Genomic DNA, 24923 nt, shown 5'->3' with positions numbered 1-24923 from the left:
AGCGATCGTAAGATGCGGCACTTATTAGCCGCTTCCTCACTAGATTAGCTTAAAATTAGTGATGCTCTTGTGCCAGTTATCTCTAATTGGTTACCAGTGGAGATTCACCTACCTACTGTCTCAAAACGTTATAAAGGACTGCTACGTCTACTCTCTATAACGGAATAAAAGGCACTAGATGTTTAGATGGATAGCAGAAATAAATAGTCTTAATATCCTTGTGTTTATTAGGATGCAACTAAATTGATTTGCATGCAACCAAATGTCATGCAGTGAGGTTTCTAAATGACCTTGCAGTTTCATTAGGTGACGGCGAGAATGTAGAAATAGAGTTTTCTTCTACAGTGATACGATCCTTGAAGAAACAGTTGTAAGTTTAATTTCAGCCGCTTCCTAAACCAACATCTAGGCCTCTTTTTTCCAACTAGTTGTGGAGTTAGTCGATCACCGAAAGATCAAATATTTTCCTGAAAACTCGAGATTATAGCTTCGATGGAATCACAGTTTCAGGCAGTGATGATATGTACGTTAGAGTAGGGACCACAAGTTCGCAAATAGTTATTTGCTGTTCTGTTGTTCCCAGATGTCTGGATGATTGATAGTCTTGGGCCAGCTATAGTGATGGCTAAGCGTGGAGGGTGACTGGTCATTAAACTTAAACAACAATGAAAAAATTACTTACGGCTAAAAGGACCTGGACTACTCCCTTCAAGGAAAAAAGTCATTAACGTATTTTAAGGTTGTTTTTTTTTATTTTAATTTTGTAAGCGGATATTTTCTCCCAAAAAATCAGATTCTTCATCTCGTAAATAACTCAAGAAAATCGACTGTAGAACTCCCACTATTTCAGACATTAAAATTGTGTTGGGGTTAGGGACCACGAGATGGAAACACATGCTAGCTGCCGCATTCACCTATTTATTTATTTATTCGTATGGAGTTCCCTCTCTATTTCTCCCCCATCCCTACTGAGGCGAGTTGAGCCCACTCTTGAGGACAAAGTATTTATGACTGCAGATCCATGTGTGTTCACGGGACCGATTTGCCTGCTTGCGGGATGAAAAACCCCAGATAAACTGGTGGATAAAATCTTGCTGTCCACACCCAAACCGGCTATCTTGGCTATGGCTGAGGAAGATCCGTAAGCTCCTCACGTCGTCAACGGGAATCAAACCTAGGATACTCCTTCCCCAGGCATATGGTTACAAAGTGCGCCTCTTCACTGCATACCTATTAATTAGTGATAACCTTGGGCAAGATGTCTCTGATTGGCTTCCAGAGATTGAGTTGCCCACTCAGTTTCCATAAAGTTAGATAGGACTAAAACAGTCTTGCCTACACCCTATACGAAAATAAAAAGGCTTTAGGTGATATTTAGGTGAAAATTAAAAACATTAATATTGAGGATATAACTATCCTGCCACCACTTATTCAGAGCGATCATATAGGACTGATTTAGAAGTAACCAAATTTATGAATCGGAAAACGTTACATGCTGAACTACAGAGGAGGAATAAGCAATTAGATATCAACCCGAACAATAAAGTGGATTGAACATGTGAAGAGAAGAAGTGAACAAAAAAAAATCAGCTAATGCCTTTTTGTTCTCATATAGGGAGTAGGCGAGGAAATTTTTAAGCCCTATCTAACTTTTGGAGACTGAGTGGGCAGTTCAATCTCCACTGGTAGCCAATCAGAGAGAGCTGGCCGAAGGCTATCACTAATTAATCCGCACGTAGTGAAGGGTGTCGGCTCAACAAGTGCCGCCATCTCGTGGTCCCTAACCCTAACACTCGTATTTAATGTCTGAAATAATATGGGTTCTACGGTCGATTTTCTTGAGTTTATGGGACAAAAAACCCGACTGTCCGGGAGGAAAACTCTCTAGCTCGTACCAGAGATCCACTAATTAGAAACCAAAGAATAAAAGAAGAACAGGAAAACCTAGAAAAAGACTAAAAAATACCATTCTTGGTCGCAACAGATAATACAAGTAATTTAAAAGAAGAAACTATAATCGAACTAGGAACGGCTTTTTGAGATGACTTATTTGAGACGATTGGCGTTTGCCTATATGCAAATGGTAATTTACAAAATACAAGGCCTAAAACACGGTTATCTGTTATTATAATTGTCTTCTTTTTTAGTTAGAGTTGCCAACTGTCGCTACTTGATCTGATTTGCTAGTAAGGATGCATGGGCAACTGCAGAAAATTTTCCACGGAAGGGCAAAGCAAAATTTTGTACGGGGGAAGTGCCCAGTTTGCTTTCCCCTCTGCGGACGCCCAAGTAAGGATGTATAGCATTCTCCACAAAGACACGATTCTGCTGAATTGCTTTAAATAATATTTTGTGTGTTTCTTTCTCACTTTTTTTTTATTTGCCTACAAATTTATTTAAAATACTTGGTACAAGTTAATTATTAGATATATTTTAAAAACTTTTAAGAAACATAGTTTCTGGTGAGGCCATGCTTTGCTAGAAATTTCCGTTTAACATGAACTTTAGGAATAATTAAATGGAAAAGAAAAATTTTAAAATCCGATAACTCCTTTTATTCCCTTACAGCAATCAGTCGAGGCTATTTCAGACTATTTTTTACTGTTCTCCTAGGAGTGTTGGTTCTACAGTCGATACTCCTGAGTTTACGGGACAAAAAAGCAGTGTCTATGGTAGGAAAACCGGCTTGCCTGTGCCAGATATCGAAGTTCCTCTAGTCATCATCATCATTATCATGCGTATCAAGGATTTAGGCCTAGCATGGCCTGTTCCGGCCTTAGACGTCATCGTTGAATCGTTTAAGAGGACGTCCTGGTTTTCTTTTTCCTAATGGCTTGTACTTTAAGGCTTGTTTTGGTAATCTTTCTGTTTTCATTCTTTGAACATGTTCCATCCATTTATGTTTATATATTTTAATTTTTTCTATTACTGGTTCTTGGTTTAATTCTTTCATAATTTCTTCGTTTCTTTTGTGATCAAATAGGGTATACTTTGCAGTTTTTCTCATAAACTTCATTTCTGCTGTTGTTAATCTTTGTTTGTCTTTTTGTTTTATTGTCCAGATTTCACTTCCATACAATAATGCTAGTAGGGCTAATGTATTGTAGAGTTTTAGTCTGGTTTGTTTTTGAACTAGGTTTGGTTTAAATATAGAGTTAATTATTCCTGTTATTTTTAAATATTTTGCAATTTTTATGTTTATATCTTTTTCATTTTCATATGTGATCATACATCCTAGGTAGTTAAATGAATTCACCTGTTCTAAGATCTTGTTATCTATTACTATTTTAGTTCTTGCTGGATCTTGTCCTTTAAAGGCCATAGTTTTTGATTTTTCCGTTGATATTATCATACCATAAATTTGGATATCTCATTTAGATCTAAAAGTTCCTCTAGTCAACAAATAAAATAGAACTTACATCACACTTCCTTAAGGCTGTCTAGCGCTATAGACGGCACAACCACTTCCACTGAGCTAAACAGGCGTTTGAATAATACACTTAATATAATACACTTATTCCAGCGATGCTCCAGCACCATTATACCGTTGCTGTAGTGGTTCTCTGTAAGAAAGAGAAATAAAAATAAAAAAGCAGTTAGACAGGGACACTACTTCACCAAAATAATTTGCTGGTTCTTGAGTATGATATTAGAAAATTAACCTGGTAGCAAAGAGGACTGACTATTGATGAAGAATACTTTAACACTTTAACAATCTGCAATTCGCTGATGATATCATTCTAATAGAAATATCGGCAAAAGAAATAGAAGACGTTATTATTGAATTTAATGAAGTAAGTCTGAAAAATAAATTCTACAAGCTAATATGGATAAATCAAAAATAATGTATAGTAGAAATACTTCACAACGAAAACAAATTGAATCAAAACAAATCAATGACAGATTGATATAGTGAATTTATACAAATACATAGGCCAAATTATTACAAACTGCTACAAAGTGGATAATGAAAATAAAGCTAGAATAACAGCAGGGTGGAAAGTTTTTAACCAATATAGAGACTTATTTAAAATAAATTTCCAAACTGCCTAAACGAAAGATCTACGAGGGTGGTCTGAAAGGTTCTCGGCCTAACAATGAAAAAAAACAATTTGTGATTTCAAAATTGCTTGCATTTTTCATCACAAACTCTTTTAAGACTAATACACTTATTCTAGCGATGCTCCAGCACCATTATCCCGTTGCTGTAGTGGTTCTCTGTAAGATCTGCAAAATACCCCTCTATAGCTGCAATCATCTCTTGATTCCAAGAAATATGCTGACCAGCGAAAACGAGTTTTAGTTTTTCGGAAGAGATAAAAGTTCAGAGAGAGACAAATCGGTGGAATAGGGTAGATGTTCCATCAATTCATAGTCAGATCCCTTAATTTTCCCATTGCCAAAACACCTTTGTGGGCAGATGCATCGTCCTGATGAAAGATGATTTTTTTCTTCTGCAAACCGGGTCTTTTCTCAAACATTTTTTCGTGTAGTCTAGTTAGAAGATAGGGATAATATTCCTCCGTTATTGTTTTACCCTTTTCAATATAATAAGCATCCAAAAAAGCGTTGCTATGACCTTTCCTGATGATGGATCCGACTTTGTCTTCTTTGGCGCTGAGCAACCGGATTCAGTCCACTTTTTTCACTGCTGTTTGGATTCTGGTTGTAATGATGAATCCAAGTCTCCTCCACAGTAATAAATCGATGTACAAAATCAGTTTTCTTCTTGTTAAATTGCACTAAGCACTGTTCAGAGATTTTCATATGAGTACGTTTTTGATTCGCTGTGAGCAATCGTGGCACCCATCTTGCGAAAAGCAAAATTCGTGCAAAATATTTCCTACACGTTCTTTTGAAATGCTTATACTGTCAACAATATCAAGCATTTGGACTCGCTGGTCATCCAATATCACATCATGCACTTGATCAATGATTTCTGGGTTGTTATACTTTTTGGACTTCCTTTCTGTGGATCACCTTGGATTCTTGTACGGCCGAGTTTAACCTCAGTAGCCCATTTCATAATTTTCGAAAACAAAGGAGAACAGTGCCCATAAACTTTTATGAGCTTGGAATGAATTTCTTTTGGCGTTAAACCTTTTACAAAGAATTTTATAGCCGCACGATACTCAATTTTATCCATTTCAAGGAATACGGACAACACTTTTGCATCACACAGCTCTATAAAATACACTACTTGATGTAATGACTTGCAAGTTCACATGGATGCTTATGACAGATGTACCAATTTAGAAAAAAAATCTTACTGATAGTGTTGCCCTCTGTGGTCGAGACATTTTCAGACTAACATCATATAACCAGTGTGTACCTCCAACAATTGTAGTGAAGCCTGGAGTCTGACTAAAAACACCTAGAGAAATTGTAACCAGCACAAACATGGAAAGATCCGTTTTGAGAATAATAACCCGGTAAATAAATGGCAATAAATACTGCTGGGCAAGATAAGAATTTCTGGCAAGAGATTGAAAAAGAGAACAGCAGAATTGATATGTTGAACTGGTTATCATAATCCATGTAGACCATTGGTAAGATGGGATGATGAGATAAGATGTTGTGGACCTTTATGGTGGAGAGATGCAGAAGACCAACGAAAATGGAAGCAGCATGGAAAGGCATTCATCCAGCAGCAGACTTAAAAATACTGTCGACGATGGTGATGATGAAAGATTTAGAAAGTTGTGATAAAATAAAAAGGTTATTATTATTATATTTTTCTTATTATTATCATACATATACAGGGTGTTCGGGATAAATTTGACAGTTTCGTAAGGAAAAAGAAAATCTTCTTTGTATCTATTAAATTTAATGAATTGACAAAAAAACATTACAGGCAGAGTTAATTACAATACTATCAACAAGATTTACTCAAAATAACCACCATTAGCATCGATCACAGCTTCAATTCTGCTTCGGAACCTCGAACAAGCTGATGCTACAGTCTCCCTGGGAAGGGCCGCAAAAACTGTTTTAATTTTATCCATTAACTGGGCTTTTGTATTACTGGAAGTGCGATTGGTGTCTTTTTCAACTGCGCCCCATACAAAATAATCCATGGGGTTAAGGTCTGGGGAGTTTGGAGGCCAAACATTTGGACTGGTGAAGTCGTAGAAATTTTCAGACAACCATTTTTGACTTTTCCCAGAGGTGTGGCAAGGGGCCGAATCCTGCTGCCATACATACGGCCTACCATTGGCTACCCTTGTTATCCAGGGCTTGACTACAGTTAGCAACTCCACGAACAAAGCCCGAATTCCAATGCCAGGGTTCTTCAACACCTGTTCCTGCAGATTTGCGAGGAATTCTGCTGTACGAACGCAATCAGATCGTCTGCTAGGGATCTTTCTTCTTGCTACATCCTCGTAGTCACCATTGCAAGTCTCTAGTTCATGCCTGATTGTTTTTACTGTATTCAGGGAGCATTGGGCAGCAGTCGTAATATCCTTATTTTGATGGCGGGCACGAATCATCATGATACAAGTTATTCTCTTCCATGATTCAGGTGGGTTCCAGCTATCCATCCTTTCTGACATCTTGTATATGAATGAAGAAGGGTCCAAACTTTTAAATGAAGAGAAGTGTGTGTTAATACATGTAACTTAGGGAAAAATATAATTAATTATAAATATGTCAAATTTATCCCGAACACCCTGTATATGTATCGATTGAGAAAACTCATTGTGTAATATCCTCACTGAGTATGCATGCAATGCCTATCATACCACTTCTTAAACTCATGGTGTGCAAATACATAGTTACTAAAGGAGTTCACTGAATGAGTTTTCACTACTGCTTCTTGTAATCCATTTCCATCATTTGCCATTCTTCAAACAGAATCTCTGGTTCTCTCTCTCTCTCTCTCTCTAAAAGGCATATACTGAAAAATTTATTTTGATTTAATCTAATCAAACTTATTTTGTAATTAATTTACACACCTTCATTCTATCCTCACAAGAAGCATTTCATAGTCCTGTAACCAGCTTGGTCATTATTCTCTGAATACTCTCCACTTCCTGCCCATTTCCAATAAACCCAGGTGACCAAATCTGTGCACAGCGGCAAAGATGCTGTTGAATCATGACCTTATAATGAGGGACAGTAACCGTTGAACACCTTTGAACCATTCGAAAAGATGCAAAGAGGGAGCTGCGGTCACATTCTTAACTTTTTCATATTTTTAAAATGCTGAGAAGATGAGGCCAGGGAAGTTAAAATTTTGAGTTCACTCAGCACCTAGCGTGTGTGTGATTAGTTATTGTGCCAACAAATCCAATTGAAAGTTGTCACTAGTCATGAGTTGAACGCTTTTCGTATCCGATGTATATTACAACAGTTGTTATGCATGTTTTCTGAAACTGAAAATTTGAAAGTGGATGTTAGGAGAAAAATGCTAATTGTGTTTTCTTTTGCTTGTGCAGTATAGCAACTGATGAGGTTGTGAAGTTTTTTAATGGTATATAGAGGCATTTTTATTATAGTCTTTGAAAACAACAGACAGTAAAAAATATGTATTCCTCAATAAAAATGAATATTATGTGTATTATAAGACGTAGTTGATCTATAACAAAATACCAGCATATGTCAGATTCATAAGAACAGAAGAACCGCTGATACTAAAAAAAAACAAAAAAAACTAATGAATTTAGGAATCCCGAAAGTGATTGGTTATTATGTACAGTCAGTAAACAAAATAAAATTCTTGGAAAATGGAATGAAATATACACAAACCAGAGAAATATAAATAACATGTTCAACGAATTTTACGAGATGATTTGCTGCTCCATCAAACCATATTTATTCCTGCAATACTCTCTCTCTCTCTCTTCATAAGTCATTTTTAATTATGCCATCATAAATGCACTTATTCATGTTTAAAATTTATAGGATCGTGCTATTCACTCTATGTAGCAACTTATAGGACACACGTATAACAAATGATAATTATTAATTATTCTTTACCATTAATAAAAGTGGTTCTACTCACACTTATTCTTTCCTATTCTCACGTCTTATAAATGATGGTTCACATATTTTCATGTTTGAGTATTTCAAATATACCAACCAAATATAGCATTCTCCTGCATTGTGGGTTTCTAATAAATCCTAAAAGAGATTTTTCCCCCACTCTATGCAGAAGTATTCAAATTATCCTGCAATTAATTGCATTGGACCAATTAAGAAGAGCACTGATGCGCTATGCCATCTCAAAACTTTCATACATCGATAAAATACAACCACACAGTCATGGGCATCTGCAAGGGGAGGGGGGGCAACTTCTCCCAGGGATTAATTACAAAATTCTACAAATTATAATCGTAAAATTGATTGAGATAGGTAATCTTACACCCTCAATCGTGGGAATGCTTTGCCCATCTTAACATTTTATTATGGTTGGCCTGTTTTGGCCTACAGCAGGGTAGCCATAGAACACGTGTTTTATTGCAGCAATAAAACACGTGTTCCAGTTTTTGGTTCATCTTTTTCTGATTTGTGAACAGTGATTGGTTAGTTTGCCCTGTATGTCTAGTGAGTTACTGAGTGATGTGTGAATTGTAAATTTATAGTGAAACAAATTTAAACAGAAAAATACATTTTTAACAGGTAACTGTATGTGATTTAATATTATTTTACTTGTTAGTTTTATGATTTTTTTTGCTTTTAAACTGAAACAATTTAGGATTAATTAATTAGCTCATTTTTAATAAAAGTATGTTGGTCAATTTTTTTATATATGAAATTGTGCTAAAAACTATTAATTCTGAATACCTTTTTTCCCCCAAGAATTAAAGATCATTAAAACTATGCTGCCCTATATAGCTCAGTGGATGTGGCAGCTGCACACCACAGAACTAGACCACACGAAGGAAGACTTGGTTTCGAGTGTAGTCGGCGCTACAGGAAATTTTTCTAAGCTTTTTTTTCGACAGGATCCCGAGTTAGTCGATCTCTGGAACACGCAAGCGGGGTTTTTGTCCCAGAAACTCGGGTGTTTCGTCCCATAAACTCAAGAAAATCAACCGTAGAACCCCACACTATTTCAGACATTTAATATATTGTTAGGGTTAAGTACCACGAGATGGCGGCACATGTTGTGCCATTCTCTTCACTGCATGTCGCTTAATTAGTGATTGCCTTGGGCTAGCTATCTCTGATTGGGTACTAGTGGAGATTGAACTGCCCACTCAGTCTCCCAAAATTAGACAGGGCTAAAACGCCCTCGCCTACTTCCGACACGAGAATAAAAAAGGGTTAGCCTATTTTTTTTTTTTTTTTGTTAAATCGATACAAAATGAAAATAATGTATTTATAGTTTACATCAATAATTAATTACATCAAAAAAGCTAAAAGACGTTTATTGATATAATTATTTAATTAAATCAATAATTATAAAAATTTATTGATGTAATTACTTGTCTCCAAGCTTTGCCCCTCCCCAGAAAATGTTCTGCTGATGCACACACATATGGTCAAATGGTCATATGGTCAAATTGACATGAAATTTGTAGCACGGGTTGCATAACCCACCTGACAGCACACCCAAAGAAATGAGCACACGACGCCACTGAAATATATATATATATATATATATATATATATATATATATATATATATATATATATATATATATATATATATATATATATGAAGATTTCATTACTGAAGAAGTCATATTTCCCTTGTACAAGTAAGATGCTTCACGTGGAACCTCTTTTTATTTATGCTTGATGGAACAAGAAGATAATTTTTTGTAAGGGAAAGGCTATTCTGCAACCAATTGAATTAAGAACTTCTTAATGCAATCGAGGTATCTTTGTGGGTCTGGCTGCCACTGATGTCATTTTCGTCGGACGTAGTTTTCCGTCGAAGCGGTTATGATACCGCTTTTCAATGGATGCATTCCTATGGCTAAACTTCCACTGACATGGCCTTGATCGAGGGTGTTCCGTGGGTGATTGTACAAAGCACAAGTGATCTGCTTGGTGACAGGTTTCTGCCTGTCACTGAGTGAACCACTGTTGTGCATCTTGGAGTCATCAAGAGTTAACGAATTAAAATGATCTCTCATAACATTCCAGAGATTAGGGTGTTCTGAAAGATTGTCTAGTTTTTGGAGAAGATTCCGTTACTTAGAGAAAGGTCTGGGTACTGACTTAATCCTAATACATAACATTATACACGACCTAGAGACAAAGTGTGCTTTGCATTACGGGATACTAATGCAATGGAAGTGAAATCATAAGCCTCTGTATATAAGTGACCTATTCGTGAAGGCATTTAGGATACAAACTCTTTTGGCTTACAGTTTGGATAAAGAATTAAACTAGACATTGATTTCTTGTCTAGGATAATTATTCTGCAGGGTCGCCAAACAACTGAATGTCCCTTAATTATTCCCTATATTATTAAATGCAAACTGAACACTAATAGCCCTAGTGCAAAACCTTGAGGCACTCCATTAGTTACTTCATTCTCCTAGACCACACTCCACCATATTATGCTCTCTATCTCAGCACATCCCTTATCTATGCAACCAGCTGCATATCCATTCCCATTTGTCTAGCTCATGCCGGAGATATCCGTACAGCATTCTTTCAAATGCATTTGCAAAGAGTTCAGCGGTACCATGGTTTTCCCTTATCTAATTCACCTGTCACTCCATTATGAAATGTGAAGGAATGACTACGGCACGACCTACTGTTTACAAAGATGTGCTGTCCACCATAAAGTATTGTATTCCTGTCTCTTCAATCCTGAATTCTACTTTTTTTTAACCACTTTTACACTACCTAAACCAGCACTTCTGGGATTCTAATTGGTCCATAATTTATGACTTAGTTCTGTATTATCAGCAATCCGTATAATATCGCCTATCTGCGTTTTCGGTATTTAATCTGGGGGTTATACTATTATCTAAACAATGTGCCAATTTGAAAGACATTTAGTGCTCGTTGGAAAGCATTTTGGAAATAGGAATGTCCCCAATTCACCGCTTTGTATGGTACTGTGATTTTATTTATTAATTCGCCAATTTGCAGCTATAAACGATTTCGAGGGTTATCATTTGGATATTCACATAAATTATGTTTGAGATACACGTGACAGCAACGATATGTGTTGTATTTGAGGATTACAACAATTGTTCCAGGAAGACGACTTCATGTATTTAAATGAAATTAAAATTAGTAATAAAGTTCTGGAAGAAAAATACTGATTTCAATAGTGCATTGAAATGTGAATGTTAAGTTTGTTTTGATATAATGATAATGTTCGCTAACCCACTGTAAAGGTGATGAATTATTCCTTTTCATTCATTCGATAATTAACAAAAAAATCATATCAGATCATTCCTTAGCACTTTTCAAAAACAGAACATCCGTTAAAATTTCTGGGCAATCAAAAGTTTTTGAAAAAGAAAAAAAAATGTGAAGGATATCGAAAGCAAAACTTAACCTTTACAATGTATATTGCCTTTAGGTGTAGACTTATCGTGGTGTGCCTATCAGTGGCAGCCCGTTGCATAAAATCATGGGGTGCTGCAACTTTCGAAATACAGTATACTAAGACTCTAATAGAGCCTTACAATATACATACACACTGTAAGTACAGTGTATACGTGCAGAACCGGCGCTAGGGTCTTTGCCGCCTGCATGCAATTTCTATCTAAGCGCCCCTGTGATGATACGGGCGTGTGTGGTTCTTTTACGATAATAAAAATTTTAATTATCTGAAACTTCTTAAATAAATTTTGACAGAACAGCCACACGTCATACCCTTGACTTCGCATGTCTTCAATGGGAATGTTCCATTTTTCCAGTTGTTCCATTATTGTTGCACATAAACCACGTCCTGTGGAATCTGATATATCTGCAAAACTTAAAATGTTTTCCCTGATCTTGGCAATTCCATTGTCACAAGAAACAAAGCGAATAATAATGATCGTTTGTTCTGTTGTACTTGCATCGGGTGTGCAGTCTAAAATTATGGAATAATATTTAGATTTTCGAATTGATAATAAAATTGTATCCCTGATTGCATTACTTAAAGTTTCCAATATTTCATTTTGACTGTCCTTACTCAATTTGATTTGAACAGTGTACTCTATGGTTTCCTTGTAGGGGCCCTTTCAACATGATTTTCCATAACGGGATCAAACTTTGCCAACAGTTCGACTAATTTTAAAAAATTGTGTTATTCCTTTCATATAATTTATCAGATGATCCGCGAAAAGCTAAATTTTGGCTACCAAGGAATTTTATAATTTCAATCAAGCATTCTGAAACACTCGGCCAATATTTCTTTCCATTTCATACATGCTTTGAGTCTGGCAATCAATAGTAGTTTTGTTTTTTAAATTTTTATCAAGTTCCTTCCATTTTAAGAAATTTTTTATGTGAGTTAAACTAGTCTCATGTCTATGCAAAGTTGTGCTTACAATTCTCCAATCGTTATAACCTTCAACAAGACTACTTGATTCAGTAGGTGTGAAAAGTTTTCAACAAAAGCAAAAAAACAGAATTTAAAGTTTCGGAATAAATGAGCCATGTTCTTGGCACGAGCTTCCCGTTTTCCATTTCCACACGTATTATAATAGAAAAATTTCCATTTTTCTATTATAATACGTGTGGCCAAATTTACGGCCCTATGTATCTCTGGGATATATTCTATTTTTCTTTGGAACAGGCCCCATTTCAATTAAAACAACTCGTAATTTTTCATCAATATTTCCAAATTCACCTGGATCTTCTAAATTTACAGAGATTAACAATGTGTTAGTTACGTGGTCAACTACAACTAAATCTTCTCCTAACTTTTTCACTTAAATCATGTGTCTTGTTATCTTGTTAAATAGTTGCAATACTACTTTCATGCAAACTGGATGAAAGTAGTACACCGTTCTTCAACTCTGATTTCTGATGTATTGAGTTGGTTACAATCTGCATCAGAATATTTTAACAAATTTATTAAGAGCTCCAGTTTGTTTCTTAATATCTGCTTCTTTCGCAGCATGACGCTTACGATTTTGTGCATCGGATAACTTTTTTTTTTTAATTTTTGATTCCATTTCTATTTTATACCCACAAGAAATTACTACACAACACGACACAGAGACGAAATAATAGTCCGCACTGCGCTACTGTCAGTAGCCTACTTAGATGCGTACCATATGACTGGTTAACTAGCAACAAATGTTTTGTACGAAAATTCGTTTTTGCGCATAAAAACCGTTCACTGTTTCACTTTAGATAGACTGCAGTAGACAACATGTTGCAAGCAAGCATTTAGCCTGCTCTCGCTGCAAAATTGTAAACAGCAGGCTGATCAAAGAGACGGCTGTTTATATTTTTATTTCGGTGTATCCGGCCTTATTTATTTTAATATTGATCACTCTAAGAATTTTTTGTTTTTATGATAAAAATTTTGTTTCTTAAAAATGAACTTATGAACCGTGCCCCGGCGACGGCGACGCGCCCTTCGTTGCAACGAAGTATCCGCTTCCGACGGCCCTGTATACGTGTTTGGATTAAATATCAAAATTATGGTAAAAATTAAAAAAAAAAAATTTAACATGAAAAAATATTGTTTATTATCGATAAAATTATACAGTTTGGGATAATCCAAAATTACTTAAAAACAAAATCCATTCCTTTAATTGTAATTAAAGGAAGGGATTTACACTTTTTGGACATTACAATTAAATCCTTTAATTGTGATGTCCAAATATTTAAAGAGACGGAGTAAACACGATAAACACTACGAACATTCTACTACTGGCGCAAACTGCATATTAACGACAGTGGAACTGCGCGACGGGCAGTAGTTAAGGCTCTAACGCTAATAGCTCGCATCTCACTATGACGTGTTTATGCTTGCGCGCGCGTAGCAATATGACACTGTTTTAAACAGTTCTGCTAGGGTGCTTCGCCCTCGTAAGTGCTACAAGATGGATTTTTATTACTTTTTATATGAAATAAGATAATTGTATACGATTGTTGATGATGAAATTAAATTTTACCAGCAAATCTAAATAAATTAATAAATATATTTATATATCAAGAAAAATTGAGCGGTACTGCAGTTCCACAGTGCCTATACACGAGCCGCCCGTGGTAATGATCATTAGCTAATGCGTCAGTGTATGCCATCGTAACTTAGTCGTATCGATGATGTTCTTTGTTTGGAAACAGTTGGTTTTGAAGCATGTGTATGTTATGAGGAACCTTTATTAGGACTTTTCAACTAAAGGTGAGTTCTGCAATCTCATGTTTGAAGGGGAAGAGGGGCATCCTGCAAACCAGCCATAAGAACACACAATTTACAGATATGATATAATGACCTAAGCAATAGACCTTCAGCCCTAAATCGAAAACAGTCAACATCTAAGAACAGAGTGACATTTGCACTGTCATTGTGTTCTGTGGAGTTCGGTTGTTTAGTTTTGAATTATGGCAAAGCAGCTAAAGCTATGAGGTCAGTGTATTATGCCTGCTATTGTGGTTTGCAGGATTTGTTCCATAGGATACAAGCAGGGAAAACCTGCTGTCTTTATGCATATTTTTTTTAACATGCATACTTGAAGCTTATTAGCTCTTTATACTTAAGTAGCATGCATACTTTTTTGTAACATGCATAAGCTGATGTGATTGTGATAACACTATCAAAACAGGCTTGCGATTGAGTATTTTTTTTTCTCCTCCCACAGCTGCTTTAGTGGTGGTTATAATACAGCTTATTGGGGGAGAAGTTAATAAATGATAAAATAACAAAAAAAAAATGAATTACAAAATTGAAATATTAAGGAATAAACAGGTATACTTAATGCCTTGATTGAACAGGATGAGATGTCAAGTTTTTTTGAAAAATAATATCACACTGGGTTAAGTTTTTCAGCCATGTTTGGTTAGTGTATCAAATGTAACTGACATTTGAAGGATAAATCGAGTGAATTCTTGCAAGAAAATATTTAGATGTCTCTATTTGACAACAGACCTTTTCCCCTTTGAAACCAAGCCACTGCTGGCCTCTGATAAGCCATTTGAATGTGAAATTTGAGTGCACCTCATGTGTTAAAAGCAGTATACTATTTATTCTGCAACCAGGTCAGTGATAGATGAATCAGCTGAACGACCCTATTAACTGAAGTTGGTGAAATAATTAGAAATGGCAAGCATTATGAATATTTCCATAATGAAGGGAAATGTGAAACTAGAAGCATGAAGCTTCTAGTTGAAAATGCACTAGACCAAAATGAGATAATGGTAAGAGAAATTGATGGTGTCTGAGAGTTAGGGATCATTAGAAAATAGCAATATCAGACTATTCTGATAGATAGAGTGACTCTAGTGTGAATAAACAATCAGATTAGGTAGGAGGTTTTGCCTCAAGATTATAAAGTGAAGCTGGTTGAATATTTTGCCAAAATATTTCAAAATTCATAAAAATTCACGAGGAGAGATGCAGTAGTCTCCTTTTCTATCCTGAATTTGTAGTCTCATACTTGGCACTGAACCACAACAATTTCAACCTTTCATGTGGGGAAAAGTACTGTACATAAGTTTTTGGTAAGGAAAAAGTTATTATTATTATTATTATTCAGGCCTCCATGGAGTCAAAAGACTCATTCTGGGAGGTCCTTCCTAAGAAACGCAAAGTCTATCAAGACTCATCGAGGGGAGGTCCCCCCCCCCCAAAGAAACACAAAGTCTATCATACCACTCCTTAAACTCATTGACCGTTCTCGCTCTCACCACTCCATTAGGCAATGCATTCCATGGTTCAACCACCCTCCATGCAAAGAAACCACACTGCACCCTCTTGCTCACAGTTTCCTTTCGTAACTTCCAGGGATGGCTCTTGTCATCACTCCTTCCCGTTTTTCAACCAAGCGAAAGAACTCCCCACTGTCAACCCTGTAATCACCTCTGAACAGTTTAAAAGTCTCAATCATATCACCTCTCCTCCTTCTATCCACCAAACTCTGCAGTCCATATTCCCTCAGCTGATCTTCATAACTATCATTGTACAGTCCTGAAACCATCTTTGTTATCTGCCTTTGTACCATTTCCACAGTTAATTTATCCCCTTCAAATCCTGGGGACCAAATCTGAGAACAATAGTCCAAGTGTGGTTTGATCAGGGTCTAATACAATGGAATGATAACTGTTTTATCTCTGCAGGTCAGCGTCCTTCTCATTATTGCAGCAATCCTCTGTGTTAACTTCACCACCTTTGTAATATGTCCCCTAAATTTCAGGTTTCTATCAATCATCAATCCCCGATCTCTTGTCTCCTCTACTTCCTCCAGTATAACTCCTCCCATAGAGTATGCAGTGTCCCATTGATGTTTCCCAAACCTCAAGACCTTGCATTTTGCTGCATTGAACCGAAACCCCCATTCATTTGCCTATCTATCTAGCTTATTCAAATCCTCTTGCAGGGCTACCACATCTGCACTATTACTAATAATCCTTCCCAGCTTCGCATCATATGCAAACAACTGTATATCCCCTTGCAATACACTGGCAATGTCAATGTCAAAATCAAGGACAAATTATCTAATACTCTCATAAATGAATAATTTGCATTACATTAGTAGTGCTAATGAATGCTTTGACAAATAGAGAAACAAAAATTTCAAGAACAAAAAAAAAAAAAAAAGAAGAAGACAAGCATCTAGAGTGATTTGTCAATTTCTGAGAAGTACTAGAGACAAAAAATGAATAATAGAGAAAATAAGAAAATGAAGGAGATATATGTTTTGAGCAAAAGGAAGGGAAGACTCCAGATTAATCGTTTGATGTAGAATATTACATAAATATTTTCCAAATACCCTACAAGTAAAGAATGATAGGTTATGTAATTTGACTAGGTAAGATGATTGATGCTTTAGGATGGATGGCAATATTGATTTAGAAATAATAATAGTTTTGTAAATAAATAAACTAGTTCAGAAATGAGAACACAGACCTGTGAAGTGATTTTTCTTTGTTTAATTTCATTTTTATTTATTTATTTGGCATAAATAATTATTGAGTAGTGTTACTTTTCATGGTTATGATCAAAGCTTGGTGAAACATGAACCGTGATGAATGATATGTGTAACATATATCCAGAAAATTTTATGATCCTTTTGGCTGCCAAATTTTAACAGAATTTTAAATTGTATGATGCTATTGTATACTCTGTAATAAATGATAACTTAGTAACACTTTTACTAAAAATTCTTTTGTATGCTGAATGCTAATAATATTCTTATATATATGTTAATAATATCCTTATGTTATATTGTATTTGCTTGAAAAAGGATGACCAGATTCATTTATATCTTGCCTATAATTTTGATGAATTTTCATATATCAGCAATTTAACTTATTTTGTTCAGACATAGATAAGTATCCCAGTCTTTGGTAGAAGTGGTAATTTAATTCTGTTGGCCTAAAAACAATAATTTTTTGTTAATATAATTTTTGACATGATTCTTCCTTTTGATCTCAGTATAATCAACAGGTGACATTATTTGCTGAATAGATGTAAATATTAGTTATACTAATGACTGCACTAGTATAACTAATGTTTAATGTTAATATAACAGCATCTGATTATATAAGGTGTAGTCATTTAGAATTATAAAACCTACATTCCTGTCCTGTCAGGTGTCTTCTCCCTCCAGGAGATTGACTACCATTTGTCTCCACCATGTTCTATTCTGTGCCTCTCTGCTTCATTCCTGATATGAGAGATAGATCCAGTCTTGTATGTTTTTCATTCACTCCAGTCCTTGTCTTACTCTCCTCTTTCCCTCAACAGTTCCTTCGAGAAGTGTCCTGTATAGGCAGTTATATCTGAGAATATGTCCAAAATTGCTGACTTTTCTCTTTTTAATTTCTTTTATCAGGCTTCTATTTATCCCTGCCATCTCTAGATGGCAAAAAGACAAACTTCTTTGTTTGTCTTTTTGTATTTCCGACATGTCCTCATAATTCTTGGCAGCATCCATATTTCAAAGGCCTTTAGTTTTTTCACACTCAGGTTGGAGAGCATCCATGTCTTTACTCCATACAGTGATGTGGATCATATGTAACATTTGGCGATTCTTAGTCTTGTTTTCAAATTTAATTCTTTAGATGTCAGAGATTTTTCATATTACTAAAAGCTTACTGAGCAATTTCAGTCCTAATTTCATCTTTTGTCCTGCTATTCTCTGTGAACAAGTGCCCAAGGTATATATTTGCACCTGTTCTAATTTATTTCCTTTTGTATTGATGTATATTGTTGGTATTTCCTTTTTTCCTGAAATTATCATAATTTTTTTTTTTTAAAGTTGAAACTGAGGCCATACTGTTCAATGTACTTGAGTGTTTCATCTATAGGAATCTTGAGGTCGTATTTTTTTAGCTAGAAGAACTGTGTCATCTACATATCTTAGGTTATTAATATTTCTGTCCCCCACACTCATTCCTTTGAGGTTACTAATTTTATTGAATATTTCTTCTGTATAGAGTTTAAAGAGAATCGGAGAGAAGACACAGCTTTGTCTTATTATTATTATTATTAAACAAGACCTCATGGAGTCAAAGACTCATCTGGGAGGTCCTTTTATCACATACACATCTCATCATACCATGTCTTAAACACACTCAAACTCCTTGCAGACACCACACTCTCAGGCAAGGCATTCCAATCATTCACAACTCTGCATGAAAAAACCTGCCTCTCACTCCCCTAGTCACACCCTCTTTATACAGTTTCCAGGGATGACCTCTGGTTCTCCCCTGATCTCCCACTATTCTCTGTAGAACTTCCCCACCATTGATCTTATAACAACCCCTTACCAACTTGTAGGTCTCTATCATATCTCCTCTCTTCCTTGTCTCCACCAGACTCTGTAAATTACATCTTCTCAATCTTTCCTCATACTCAACATTCCAGAGGTCAGAAACTACCTTAGTCAGTCGCCTTTGGACCCTTTCCAACATCTCTTCATCCTTCTGAAAACCTGGTGACCAAATCTGGGCACAATAGTCCACGTGTGGCCTAATCAAAGCCTTATACAATGGAACAAGAATCTCCGTACTTCTACACGTCAGTGTCCTCCGCATCATTCCCAGAAGTCTTTGTGTTGTCTTCACGATTTTGGCGATGTCTCCCCTAAATTTTAGATCCTTATCCACTATCACCCCCAGATCTCTTATTTCCTCTACCTCCAACAATATATTCTCACCAAGCATAAATTATGCATCCCATCTTTGTTTTCCAAATTTTAAAACATTACATTTTGTTCTCACCAAGCATAAATTCTGCATCCCATCTTTGTTTACCAAATTTTAAAACCTTACATTTTGCAACATTGAACTTGCATCCCCATTTGCTTGCCCAAACACTCAATTTATTCAAGTCTTCTTGCAAGGCCACAACATCTTCACTACTCTTTATGGCTTGTCCCGACTTTGGATCATCTGCAAACAACTGAATATCTCCATCCAAATCGTCATTAATATACAAGTTAAATAGTAATGGCCCTAAAACAGACCCCTGAGGCACTCCACTAGTGACTTTCCTTTTCCTGGATATTGCATCCCCATACACAACTTGTTGATACCTATCAGATAGCCGGTCTCCAATCCAATGCACTAATCTAATATCCAACCCCATCTGCTCTAGTTTGATTGTCAACTTATCATGAGGTACTCTATCAAAAGCTTTTGCGAAATCCAAGTATATTACTGTGTATCCTTCTCCTCTGTCCAAGGAAGCATTCACTTTATTGTAATAAGTAAGTAGATTACTAAAACATGACCTCCCTTTAGCAAATCCATGCTGTCCATCAAAGATTATACCATTGTTGACAACCCAACTCTGGATCCTAGTTCTCGCAAGCTTCTCCAACAACTTAACCACAACTTAACTCACCAACAATTCACCACAACAACTTAACTCACCAACCTGACACAGAGATAGGGCCTATAGTTTGATGCTTGAGTTCGATCACCTCCATTATGAAGTGGCACAATCTTGCCCTCCTTTCACTCTTTAGGAACTTGACCAAATGCAAGACTCATATTAAAAAAATATGTCAAGGCAGGTGTCAACTCTCTGGCACATTCCTTCAGAATACGTGGTGATATATTATCAAGTCCCACAGCCTTATTTATATCTAGTTTACTCAACTCCCCAAACACCTCTTGCTCACTTACAGTCATTCTCTCCTCCCCATCATCAACTGCTCTCAATCTCTCCATGAAATTACATTCACAAGATTGAAGGATCTTTATGAACTGCTCATTAAGTATCTCCCACCACACATTCTGCAACAGCTGTCTTTATACCATTTCCTCCAATCAATGTCATCCTTCCATAATCATTCTTTTGCTGGCTACATATCGAAAGAACCTCCCTAGGATTCTTTTTGGCTTCATTAGCTAACTACTGTTCATACCTCTTTTTAGCTACTCTCACCAATCAAGTCACCCTCCTTGCCTGATCTTTGTAGACCTCATGAAATTGGTTACTTCCACTTCTCTTATGCTGCCTCCACAATGCCCTTTTTCTCTGTATCGCATGCTTAATCTCTTTATTCATCCATCTCACACCTACCTTATTTAACCTTCTCACCCGTGGAATACATTTAGACATTTCATCTACTAAATAGTTTTTGAAAATCCCCCAAGCTGCATTGATCTCTTTTCCAGCTAACTCCTCATTCCATGCTACACCTGCAAGCTGTCTCCTGAGCTCTTCATAATCACCCCCCTTGTATTTCCACTTATACCCTTTTTTCACAGGGGTCCTTGCACTGCTGGCAACCACCCAGGTAATCACCTCATGGTCATTTTCACCAATTGGTGGATGATTTGACACCTCATTTATAATTTCATCCTCTGATGAGATGACCAAATCCAAGACCCTTAATCCTCGTGTGCCCTCTGTTACATACTGTCTGAGGTAGTTATCCCTCAAAAACTCAAGAAACTCATTTTCTTTACTTCCAATTGCTATCTCATAATGATCACCCTTTTCTTATTTGCTTGGCTTATTTGACTATACATTTCACTATCACCACCATCCACATTACCAGGTCTATAACAACATCCCACCAAGTATTTGATTCTATTCACCTCTATCTCACACCATACTGCCTCAAAACCACTGGCCCTATTTCCCTCTTGCATCTCTACCTTGTTATGGACATAACTCTTTCTTTATCATCGACAGCACTCCCCTCTCCCTTTTTACCCCTTCTATCCTCACGAAACACATCATACCTTTCCATCTCTATTCCTGTCAGGATGTCGTCCTCATCTAACCATGTCTCTCTTATTCCGACAATCTTTGGGTGAACAGACGCAATTAGTGCAACCATTTCATCCGCCTTGTTTCTTATACTTCTAGCATTGGTATACAAACACGACAACTCATTTCTGGATCTACAGCTAGTTCCACTGATACCACTCACTCGATGTGATCTCTCCATGCTGGACTGGGGCCATTTCCCTTTCTGCTTCTTCATTTTAAAACCCTTTGCAATTCCATATGTTTCCTCTTGATCCCTGGTCATCCCATTTCTTTCCTGCCTACACATGCTCTCACCTCCTCTTGGAGCATCTACCTTTCTCACGCTGTGTACGCCTGTCCACCCTGAGCCTCCCCGTTTCCCTGCTCCTCTTGCACACCCATTCTCTCATTTTCTATACTCATACCACTCACTTCCCCATTCATATCCACTTCTTCAATCTCTCCTGTCTTACTCTCCTGCTCTTCCACGTCACTCCCCTCTCGATCTGATTCATTCTCTCTATTCACTTCTCTACCTTCCAACAGCAGTCTCTCCAAGCGACTCACACCATAATCACTCAAATGCAGTCCATCGCTCCCATACAGCTCACTTCGTCCCTCAAACTCATTCCACACATTAACAAACTGTACTCTCATCTCCTCACACATTTCAGCCAGAATATCATTCATAATCCTTGCTCTCCGCCTCATTTCACCACAATCATACCTAGGCAACACACTGACTACCCTTCCTGTCACACTATTCTCTTTTATCTTTCCAAGCAGCCTCCTGATATTCATTTTGACATGCTCTTTGTTCTCTCTCAAATCATTTGTACCAATTAATACTATTAACTCTTTTGCTTGCTCCTGCCTCATATCCAATGCCTCAATCACTCTACTCATTTTACCACCTGGAAAACATACCTTGTGCATTTTATCCTCTAACACACCTTTAATAATGGAGTCGCCATACAACACTACTCACTCATCTTTTGTTAACTCTTTCATGCCATCATGATTTAATTTAATAGTTTTGACCTGAATTCTCTTAATTTCATTCCGCATCCATTTCATGTCTTCCCTCATCCAATCCAATTCACTTTCCAAATCTCGCGACACATTCTCTCTATCATTAAATCTTTCTAACTCTCGACCCCCTCTTCTCGCTTTCCCACTCATTCATCCTTCTTCGTTTCCGTACTTTCGGTCCAACATACGTCCAACTTTCACTATCATTCTTCTCACTTTTACTCTCATTCATCTTTCATTGTTTCAGTACTTTCAGTCCAACATGCGTCCAACTTTCGCCATCATTCATTCTTTATTCGCTATCATTTATTCTTTCGATTTCTGAATGTCTTACACCTTTCTGAACTGAGAATTCTTCTGAGGTCTATTTTTCTCAAAGATGCAATCTGTTCCTAGTACAGTTTAGTTAACAGCCTAATGTCTTTGACGTCCATGCCTGTTTATGAAAGGATTTCAATTAATTGCTCAAGCTGAACATAGTCAAATGTCTTTTTGTAATCTATGAAGCAGAGGTACACATCTTTCTGTTTTTCTAGATATCTTTCTATGATTGTTCTGATGTTGAAAATACCTTCTCTTGTAGTTATACTTTTCTTAAAGCCACTTTGTATATCATTTACTTTTATGTTTATTTTTCTTTTATTTCTTTCAAGAATAACATATAAGAGGACTTTTGATGATGAGGCTAAGTGTCCTGAACTCTTCAAATATTGCATCTTCTTTTTTTTTGGTGCGAAAACCTACATTAATAATCCTGAAATATTTTCTCTCAATTCAGGTAACATAATTGAAGATTAAGTAAAAAAAAGACAAAAGAAGAAGCCAAGAAAATATTTCCTTCTAGTAATCAAAGGAGAATATGAAGTTCTGGAATTATAGAGAATGCATGTGAATATATATAGAAGATATCCACATAGAAAAAAGAAAATGTTGGATTAAATTTTATAAGTATCCTTAGTTTTCTGTAAAACATCTCAAATATTGTTCAGAAAGTAAGATATTTATTTTTGTCAAAACTGATAATAATCTTAAATGTCACATTTTATGATTCAAAGGTTTTAAATGACATTTTCAAGCATAGTCATTTGCTCACATGCCTTTTAGTTCTTTAAATAGTTTAATCTCTAGCAACCCATATGAAAAGATTCCATAAAAAAAATTTAGAAATAAATAAATGAAACTGTGTGTTATAGTCAGAAATGTTATACCTTTGAATATTCTTTTAAAAAGTGAAATTTTGTAGCATGGATGAGCAATTTAGCAATGATTACATGACCACAGCACAAGTATTAAATGAAAACAAAATTGTTCCCGATGGAAAGCATACCTATTTTGAAACAGAAAGAAAAGCTCATTGTGATCTAAATACCGAAATAGTTGTAGATAATCGAGTGAAAAAACCTTTCTCGTGTGAAATATCAGATATTCTATTTTCAAACTCCTCACCTTTAAATGAGAAAATAAGACTAATTGTTAAGGAAAATCCTTTTGTGTGTGACTTATATGGCAGGTCATTTCCAAAATCATCAGAACATAATGTTCATAGCAGAGTGTGCCACTCAAATGAAAAGCCTTTTGCATGTGAAATATGTGGCAAGTCATTTTCAAAAACAGGAGATCTTAAAATACACAATAGAATTCACACAAATGAGAAACCTTTTACATGTGAAATATGTGGAAAGTCATTTTCACAGTCATCAAATCTCATGTCACACAAAAAAATTCACACAAATGAGAAACCTTTCACCTGTGAAATATGTGGTAAATCATTTCTACGAGCAGCACATCTCAAAGAGCACAAAATAACTCACACAAATGACAAACCTTATGTGTGTGAAATATGTAGCCTTTCGTTTGCTAGATCATCACATGTAAGAAGACACAAAAGAATTCATACAAACGAAAGACCTTTCATTTGTGAGATGTGTGGTAAATCATTTTCAGATGTATCAAATCTTAAAGTGCATAAAAGGACACATACTAATGAGAAACCATTTATATGTGAATTATGTGGTGTATCATTTGCACAGTCATCAAATCTCATGTCACACAGAAAAATTCACACAAATGAGAAACCTTTGACCAGTGAAATATGTCGTAAATCATTTTTACGAGCAGCAAATCTCAAAGAGCACAAATTAAGTCACACGAATGACAAACCTTATATGTGTGAAATATGTAGCCTTTCATTTGCTAGATCATCACATATGAGAAGACACGAAAGAATTCATACAAATGAAAGACCTTTCATTTGTGAGATGTGTGGTAAATCATTTTCAGATGTATCAAATCTTAAAGCACACCAAAGAACACATACTAATGAGAAACCATTTATATGTGAACTATGTGGTGTGTCATTTGCACAGTCATCAAATCTCCTGTCACACAGAAAAATTCACACAAATAAAAAACCTTTCACCTGTGAAATATGTGGTAAATCGTTTTTACGAGCAGCAAATCTCAAAGAGCACAAAATAAGTCACTCAAGTGACAAACCTTATATGTGTGAAATATGTAGCCTTTCATTTGCTAGGTCATCACATATGACAAGACACAAAAGAATTCATACAAATGAAAGACCTTTCATTTGTGAGATGTG

The 24923-nt window shown here is 36.1% G+C and overlaps 1 long non-coding RNA gene across 1 annotated transcript; it reads left to right on the top strand.

The window, feature by feature from the left end:
* Nucleotides 1-13875: 13875 nt before the first annotated feature.
* LOC150093337 (uncharacterized) lies at nt 13876-23509 on the top strand. Its single transcript, XR_016550448.1, has 2 exons — nt 13876-14266; nt 23103-23509. It is a non-coding gene; the product is annotated as an uncharacterized LOC150093337 (long non-coding RNA).
* The last annotated feature ends 1414 nt before the right edge of the window (nt 23510-24923 follow it).

The sequence above is a fragment of the Typopeltis vanoorti genome, chromosome 24 (assembly GCF_054136105.1).
Source record: "Typopeltis vanoorti isolate ZY-2024b chromosome 24, IOZ_Tvanoo_1.0, whole genome shotgun sequence".
In the NCBI taxonomy this organism is placed as follows: domain Eukaryota; kingdom Metazoa; phylum Arthropoda; class Arachnida; order Uropygi; family Thelyphonidae; genus Typopeltis; species Typopeltis vanoorti.
This window is presented reverse-complemented; position numbering and strand designations above follow the sequence as displayed.